Source organism: Myotis lucifugus, unplaced genomic scaffold (assembly GCF_000147115.1).
Source record: "Myotis lucifugus unplaced genomic scaffold, Myoluc2.0 scaffold_19, whole genome shotgun sequence".
Taxonomy (NCBI): Eukaryota; Metazoa; Chordata; class Mammalia; order Chiroptera; family Vespertilionidae; genus Myotis; species Myotis lucifugus.
The window spans coordinates 4,114,701-4,123,984 of NW_005871067.1; positions in this window are offsets into that span (position 1 = coordinate 4,114,701).

Sequence of the window (9,284 nt, forward strand, 5' to 3'; positions counted from 1 at the left end):
AGAAACATCAATAGAGGAGAAGCTATTGATAGAAAATGAAGGTTTGTCACCTCCAGCTGAGAACACAGATTCAATCATAGAAACAGAAACAAGTATCTCTGGAAGCTGCTTACTTAAACTGGGCATATCCCAATGAGTGTCTTATATTCAACAAAGAATAAGTAGAGGGGGCCAAAAAAGGATTTTCAATTTGGTACCAAACTTTAATTTACTGAGACAGAGTCATATCAATGTAAAAGAAAGGGAGAAATGTGACTTGTTAACATTTAGCCATGGGCTAAAATTTATTTTGGAAGAAGAAAATGATAGAATTTCAGAAATAAATAATGAAGAGAAGAATGAATAATACCATATGACCTTTGATCATCCTCTATCCTGGTTTTACTCTGATATTATCAAAGATCCTCCTCTAAATGTTGGTGGAAAATTTGACTCTCATTACCTGCTAAGACTAAGTAAGGCACTATGTATATTTTTACAAAAACCTTGTTCCTTCTCCTATGCTACAATCTACATCCAGCTTTTGGAAGATATCTTTTACAAGGAAGATACCATTTTTAACTTTAAAATCTCAAACAAAAGTAGATAATATGCTAAATGACACAGGTTTTACTTCTCCAGAAATATTAAGTAGCCCATCTGATACTTTGTAATTTTTTAGGATGATTTCTGACCTTCACTTTTTAAATAAAAGGTTTGGTGAAAAATTGAACCCATGGGAAGAACCTAAGCTATTACAGTTCTTACAAACTTAGGAAAACCAAGAATCAACAAACACTGACCTTGATTCACTTGAGCTGTCTTTCAACTACTAAGGCTTTGTGGATCTCTTGGAGTTCTAGTAGGAAAATTGTGCTTATTTGCTACAAATAGAAAGTTTAGTTTAACATATACAACTAATTTTTCAGGTGTTTCTACTTTGTGTTAGTAGTTTCATTTGGTTAATTGATCTGGTGATGCTTTTCAGGAGTGGAAGTGGAGGACCCATAGCAAATGGTGTTTGATCTTCAGAATTGTATCCCCTGTCCCCACCTCTGTGACCAATAGTCTTAAATGTCTTTGAGCAGGTAGAATACTTGAACTCTCAATTTAAATAGAAACTAGGAAGGGTGAAGGAGGAGGTGGGAAAACAGTGATTATGTAACAAATAAAGACAGATTGCTTTTTGTTGTTTTTTAACTTTCTACATTCTACATTTCCCTTGTTTGGTACATGCCCTTTTCTTTCTTAGTCATAATATGGCATATAGATATGAGAATAGTAAAGAAGGTCATGGTAAAGATTAAATGATGAAAAAATATCATCTGCAATAGTTAAATTTAATTTTTAAAGACCGAGAAGGGCATTGAAAAGTTGATTAAAAAGGGTTCTGACTGATTATTTGAAAGGTTCCTTCAGGCTCTTAAGATTGTTTTTGTAAATGAAAAATCCACCTGTAAATAAAAGAAGTGAAAATATGATTTTTTAATATTCTAAGTAAAATTATAAGTAAATTTATCCTAAATAATAAGCATATTTAAGATGCTAAATGTCTTAAAAAAGAAATGGAGCACATGGGGGGAGGCAGTGGAGGTGGAAAAGGGTATAGAAAGAATAAATGATGATGGAAAAAATGAAATAAATTTTAAAAAAAGAAGAAGAAATGGAGCACATATGCCAACATTGCCTTATCTGTAAGTCAATTGCAGGTATTAGTGATTTCATGCAATTGCACGTGTCTCCTTCCTTGAGAATAGAAGTTGTAAGAGGTGAGAGATCAAAACTCCAAGCCCTGCAGTTCTTCTGTGTCTTATAGACATTCTTTCTCTTCTGCTCCCACCAGGGTGCCTGGGCCATGTCTCTGCATCAGCTTGTCTTCCAGAGTTTATTACTTTGCCCCTAAACTTCTGCTATTCTGGACAAAGGTGGTCTTCACAGCTCAGACCCATGATGGACTAAGTCTCAGGGCCAGGGGTTCCCCATTATCAGCCTGCCTTTGAGTTCTAGCACCACACTTATAGTTTTTGTAAACTTTGTGAATAATCGCATCTTAACTGTTTGCTGCAATTTTCTATCCTCCAAGGTGTACCAAAGAAACACACCAGTTTAAAAAAATAAAATGCATTTGTTGCTTTGGGGAATTTTAAAAGATAATTGAAGTCATTTTAGGTAAGGGATTCTAGTCCAAGGCTCATACTCAGAAATTGTATGCAACAATTTTTGTGTAATTTTGTGCCATTTTTCTGGGAGAAAGTCCACAGATTTTATCAGTTTCTCAGCGGGGTCCATGACCCAAAAAAGATTAATAATCACTGCCTAGATCAGTACCAGAAAGCATAAAGATGCTAAAGCTTCTCCTTCCTTGAATGTACAATACCGTTATAATTAACATAATGATCAAGCATCTATTAATTAAGCTTTGGAAAGCTTTTTAGAAGAAATAGACCTCATTCATCAAATAGATTACCTTCTAAATGGGGAGACAAGACTAATACAAAACAAAATTATTGCACATAGAAAATATAAATGACAGGCTTATGAATATTTTATGAGTGAGGTTAGCAGTGCTAAAAGGATGTGGAAGAGAATATGGGGTTATGATTTTGTCTGGGATGGCTTATTTGTAGAAGTGAATTATAAGCAGTGTTTATACAAATGTGGCTTAAAAGAAAAATGAAAAAAATTTCACATTTAGAAATGGCATGTTCTTTAAAAAGGAGAGAGAAAACTAAGTGAAGACTGTAAAATGGTATGTGTGGCTAAGTTGGGCAAGCTAAGCACTGGTCTCTCTATGGCCAGTGGCCTTGTAAATAAGGCAGGGAACTCAAACAAATTAAGTATTAGGAGTTCTGTAGACACAGTAGGATTATATAGTAGAGCCATACATAAATCTGAGGAAACCAAACTACCAATGTAGCTAGAAATATGTGAGTATAGGAAAAATATTTTGTGTGGTTTGGTGTGGACTTATTTATGAGCATCCTAATTGTTTATGAGGATTTCCCCCCCCAGACACTGTTATGTGGAAGGCGCAATTTGCAAGAGTAAATTTGCTATAGTTACAATGGTTTATACATGTCACAGGAAAGGACAACTACCTAAAATTTATGCACTGTGACAGTACCAGTTTTTATATAGTTAGTTATAGTTATATATTTGTAGTTCTATTTAATGAGAACATGAACTATGATACACATTGTTTTACATATAGATTCACATAAACATTTTCATTGAGTCTGGATAGTGTTTAGTAATAGAGGATAGAGGTTTGAGACAAACTAATTTCTGCTTTAGCTAAAATATCTTCAAAACTAGGCTTTTACCATTATGGTGGTCCAGATACCATGTTTGTATACTTTCTCATTTAAGGTATAAATCTGTGTGACAGTAGAGATAATTTGTTTCCCTCCTTTTTTTTCTTCCACATAATCTTTATTGCCTGATGACTGTGTGGTTCCCCTTGACTGGAAGACACTGACAATGAACAATTTGCAATGGAAGACGTCAGTAAAGGTATAATTTTATGGCTTTTAAAGAAGAACTTCTCTAACTGGTTTCTTTAAAAATTTGCAGAAAACCTATTTATCAAATGTAACATGAAGGGCCACATCTCTTATATTAAATTAGACAAAGAATATATGTGCATGGTGGGTAATAGATGCACATGTCTTTCAGTTAGTCCCAAAGAGAAAGTTGCATTTATTCCCTAACTTCATGTGGTGTAAGTTAGTATAAGGGCCCACTGAGTGACCAAGGTGGCCATTTAGGAGAAACTTTTTCTCCTGTCCAACCTGCAGTCTGATCCTGATATAACAGAGGTACAACCACAAATTAGGTTCCTTTTACTTGATTTATGCCAGGGCTGACCAGCAGATCCTGAGCGACAGATGAATGCATTACTTAACACAATGTTTGCTGTGAAAGAGAGGGCTAAGGGACTGCCTGACTAAAGAAACCAGACAGCCTTGATCGCCTGCCTCATTAGGCTTTTATTGTAACAGCAGTTTGAGATAAAGTTTATCTTTTAGATACAATTGGTAGGGTAAGTAATCTTAGAAGGACACATGTGTCTGCAGTGTCCTTTAAGCAAGGACACCCAAAGATTAAGCATAAGGATTCCAGTAAACACCCAGGTGTCTGCACATGCACAGACTTATTTGGAAAGGTCCAGGAATAATTAGGGGTGCCGCCTTTGGCACTCCCCTAAGTCGGAATTCCGATAAACAGGGTGGGCGGCCTTCTGCACACTTCCCTTTTCTCGGAATATCCTCCTTACAAACTTTCCAACCAAGTCTCGTGTGCTCCCCAACAGATTTGGAAGTGCCTCATTATTGGTGCTCTGTTGGTCCATAGTGAGAGACATGACTATTCTGACAGGCTTTAGTTTTCCAAGTGGCTGGAGGAGGACAGGCTGGAAAAGCCAGTCCTCTATATAACGGAATAGGGAGAGGGTGGCTGGGGTAATGATGATGATTTAAATGTGCTCAGAGACAATGCTAGGGATATATTTTGAGATAAATAGTAAAATTAAAATTTAGTGAAATATTATAGAATTATATAGTTCAGGATAGTAAGTATTTTTAAATTGTTCATATAAACACTGCTATGGGAAAAGTAGATTGTTTTAAATATACATTTTTATTGATTTCAGAGAGAAGGGAGAGGGAGAGAGAGAGATAGAAACATCAATGAAGAGAATCATTGATTGGCTGCCTCCTGCACACCTCACACTAGGGATCAAGCCTACAACCCACATATGCCCTGATGGGGAATCAAACCTGTGACTTCCTGGTTCATAGGTCGACACTCAACCACTGAGCCACGCCAGCTGGGCAGATTGTTTTATATGCCCAGTTAGTATAACCAAATATATTTTTTCTAAACTTCTTATTTGTCCTTATTCCTCATAGCAATCTATTGCTACCTAAACATGCACATACACACACACACACACACACACACACACACACACACCTCCCAATACTTTAAATGTTTAAATTGATACTTGCGGTTATGTTTCTTTTGTCATCCTGGAAGTGTCCCTACATGAGTTAAATGACAGTGCAAACTTCACCCCAATGTCAAATATTAATCATTTTATATGTTTTTAAATTATAATTTCTAGAAAAGAGGATTCGTTAAGAAATGAGAATTCCTTGAACTTTAAGTACTGTACAACTTATTCCAGAGATCTCTATATGATCAGAAGGAAGTGGGTTTTGACATTATTTGGTTGTAATAGTTCATAGAACCACGATTACAGAATAAATATAAAACATGTAGTATTAAAACATATCAACCCTGTGTGTAAATGCACATGTGATATGTTTATTTCCTTTAAGTGTAGATATTCTTGTGGAATACAACAAAACTTAGAGTGTTGCTACCAACTTTATTTTCCAACTTCATTGGTTAGAACATATATGAGGAGTTCACCACTGCTCTGACTGACATGTGATGAGGGCTAACAATTAAGGAAATGGGTTATATTTAAGTGTTAAAGGAATCGCTAAGAAAAGAGGTAAAACATGTAGACAAACTCGTGTTATATTTTAAACTTGACATCAAGCTGATGTGGACGAAAGGGGCCACATGCTGACCTGACAAGCTCAGGAAAGGCCTGCATAGCAGTCTTGCAGACTCAGAGACCTAAAGTAACCACAAAGAATGGTCTGAAATTAAACTTTAACTAAAAGCAGTTATGGTGGGCAGTTACGTCCTAGGCCAGTATCTTCACTGATAAGGTCAACTGAGCCCATCTGTCTTTTTGCATCTATGATAACATACCCTTAAAATGTCTGGGTAACTTGTGACTTCCCTGTATCTGGAGCCCCTGGGGCACAACCAAATGTGCTGGGCCCCAGGACAGATACCACAAATTCCTTCATCATCATGTTAATTGTTCCTGCACCCACCTAAGTATGTGTCCATCATTTTACTTTTTATCCTATCTCAGAGGTTTCCCCGCTTTGCTTAATCCCACCTCCTTAAATCTGTCACCAATGAATTTCATGTAACCCACCTATGTTCCTCCTTTGATTGCAATGTATAAATACGGATGTAACCCTGCCATTCTCCGGAGCACTATCTCAATTCGTTGAGGTTCTGCTTCCTGGCATATGTCGACAGTTTGGCTCAAATAAACTCACAAAAATTCTTTACAGGTTTCAATGGTTTTTTACATTAACACTGACATGAGACTAAATACACTCTACATTTTTTCCAATGTGTAGATCATGAAAGAAACAGCTGCTATGTATGTGTCTGCATTTGATAAGAATTGAATGCATTTACCATATGTTTTCTCTTTTCATTTTAACTCATTTCTAAGAGTAGTCTGTTTCCCTTTCAGAATGAGAAATACACATACACCCAGTAAAAATATTTTTGTTTGTTTTAAACCTGTTCTGCCTAAAGGAAAAGGAGACAGAGTAAAGATTTGAGGGAAGTGTTTAGAGATTTGAAGGACCACTAGAAAATGGAGGGTACATACTGTGTAATGTTTGTTCCCCCCACATCCCGCATGGTTCAGGGTTCGGGATCTGGAAGAGGTCCGCACGCAAATGAAAGAGACAAGACAAGAAATAATAATTTGGAAATATTGGGGGACCAGGCAGGTAAGTCCAACTCAAGAGGAAGGACTTCCACTGGGGCTCAGGCCTCGCCAACCTTTTATTGGTTTGGGATACACCCATAGCCCTTAGGCAGGCAATTTCCAGTAACAGGCAGACTAGCCCATCAGCAAGGATTTACATGATAATAAATGGGGAAGTTGCTTCAGCTACCATTGTCTGGACTAACAGTGAGTGCACAGCTCTGACCTTTGCCAGGGCTTCAAGCATCACCAGCCTTCCGGGTTCCTTGTCCACACCTCCCTGCTAGTGAAGACAATAGGTGGCCTCCCACAACATGCCACATGGGAAGAGATAAGAGGCTTTGAGGATCTAGTGGTAAAAACATTCCTGCCCTCGTGGGGTTTACGTTAGGACCCAAGTTAGGAAGGGAGAGTTTTCCCTTCCCCCCAGAGGTGGTCCCAGTGTGACACCAGTACAGCAACAAGCATTTGGCTGTGGGCCATTCAGGAGACTTTCCTATGTGCCAAATTTGGATGTTTTGTGTCAAGGACACTTTCTGGACCATACTTGTGATTTTTATGTTCATTTTCCACATCCCTGCTAAACTGCTCTCTGTAAACCTGGTCTTCTCTTCACAGAGCAGTCATCCCATATTATTAATCTTGTCATGTTGGGGAAATTTATGAGTGTTGTACTATATACAAATTTTTTTTTACAATTATAATGAAAACGGACCTCCCTGTTTAGTGTTTGGCATAATGTACTCATCAGTGGGCTTCAAGGGGCAAATAGAAAGTTAGAAAGGGAAATAGCAGGAGAAAGTAGTTGGCTCTGGGAGCCACATTCTTGTCTATTTCAAAATCCTCACTCCTTTTAAAGATGCTGGGTTCCCATCTTGAAGCTACTGATGACTGATAATCTTAAGTTACTCTCTCACAGCGTCAATTTCTTCTCACAGCCTTGATTTCTTCACCTGTAAAAAAATAGGTTTATGATGCCAACCTGTCATAGGGATGAAATGAAATAACTTGTTCAAAGTACTTAGCATAGTGCCTGAGAAATAATAGGGTCTTAGGTTTAATTCCCTTCTCCTAAATATCTCCTTGGGTTTAAGCATTGTTGTTGTTTTTATAATCCTCACCCAAGAATATTTTTTCCATTGGTTTTTAGAGAGAGTAAAAGGGAAGGAGGAGGTGGGGTGCACAGAGATAGATAGAGATAGAGATAGATATAGAATATATCTATATCTATATATATTCTATCTAACAGAGGGAATATGCTAATTGACCCTCACACTGTTGCAAAGATGGTGGTACCCACAGTCAATAAGGAGGGAATATGCTAATTTACTGCCATTCCCTCAAAGATGGCGGTGCCCACAGCCACAAGATGGCTGGCAGGTGTGGGAAGTTAGGGGCGACCAGGCCTGCAGGGGAGGACAGTTGGGGGCAACCAGGCTGGCAGGAGAACAGTTAGGTGTCGATCAGGCTGACAGGGGAGTGGTTAGGGGATGATCAGGCTGGCAGGCAGAAGCAGTTAGGGACAATCAGGCAGGCAGGCAGGCGAGCGGTTGGGAGCCAGCAGTCCTGGATTGTGAGAGGGAGGTCCAACAGTCAGACATCCCCCGAGGGGTCCCAGATTAGAGAGGGTGCAGGCTGGGCTGAGGGACACCCTCCCCCCCCCACACCCCAGTGCATGAATTTCATGCACAGGGCCTCTAATATATATCTACACTAATAAAAGAGAAACATGGTAATTAGCGTACGACCGCTACCCTTTTCATTGGCTAATCAGTGAGTATATGCAAATTAACTGTCAACCAAGATGGCGGCCGGCAGCCAGGCAGCTGGAAGTGAACATGAGGCTTGCTTGCTGCAGACTCCAACGTTCCCCGCCTGCGCTGCCGGCCTCTGAGCTACAACTCTAAGCAACTATGTACTATGTTGCAAATAAGAAGATAAACAAAACCCCAGAAACCGGCTTTCATTCAGCCGGGCTTTAGCAACATTGTATCGATGTTTTCAGCGGCGAGGCCTCAGAGCTAAAGCTGGCCCAGAATAAAAAAAAAGAAAGAAAACAAGGAGCAGTTGGAAGCTTCAGTCACTCGCTTCTGGAAAACAGCCCTCAGCCCCTCACCCAGACTGGCCAGGCACCCCAGTGGGGACCCCCACCCTGATCCAGGACACCCTTCAGGGCAAACCAGCCAACCCCTACCCATGCACCAGGCCTCTATTCTATATAGTAAAAGGGTAATATGCCTCCCAGCACCGGGATCAGCGGAGCAGCGAGGCTCCCGGCACCGGGATCAGCGTGACAGGGGGCAGCGCCCAAACCCCCTGATCGCCCTGCGGCTCTGTGAGTGACAGGGGGCGGGGCCACAACCTCCCTATCTGCCCTGCTCTGTTCGTGACAGGGGAAGGCGCCCGAACCCCCTGATCAGCCCTGCTCTGTGCCTGATAGGGGGGAGCTCCCCAATCCCCTGATCGCCCTGCAGCTCTGTGTGTGACAGGGTGCGGCGCCCCAACTCCCCCCCCCCCCACAGGCCCTGCTCTGTGCCTGATAGGGGGGAGCTCCCCAATCCCCCGATTGCCCTGTGGCTCTGTGTTTGACAGGGGCAGCGCACCAACCCCCTGATCGGCCCTGCTCTGTGTGTGACAGGGTGCGGCGCCCCAACCCCCCCCCCTCCCACAGGGCCCTGCTCTGTGTGTGACAGGGTAGAGCCATAACCTC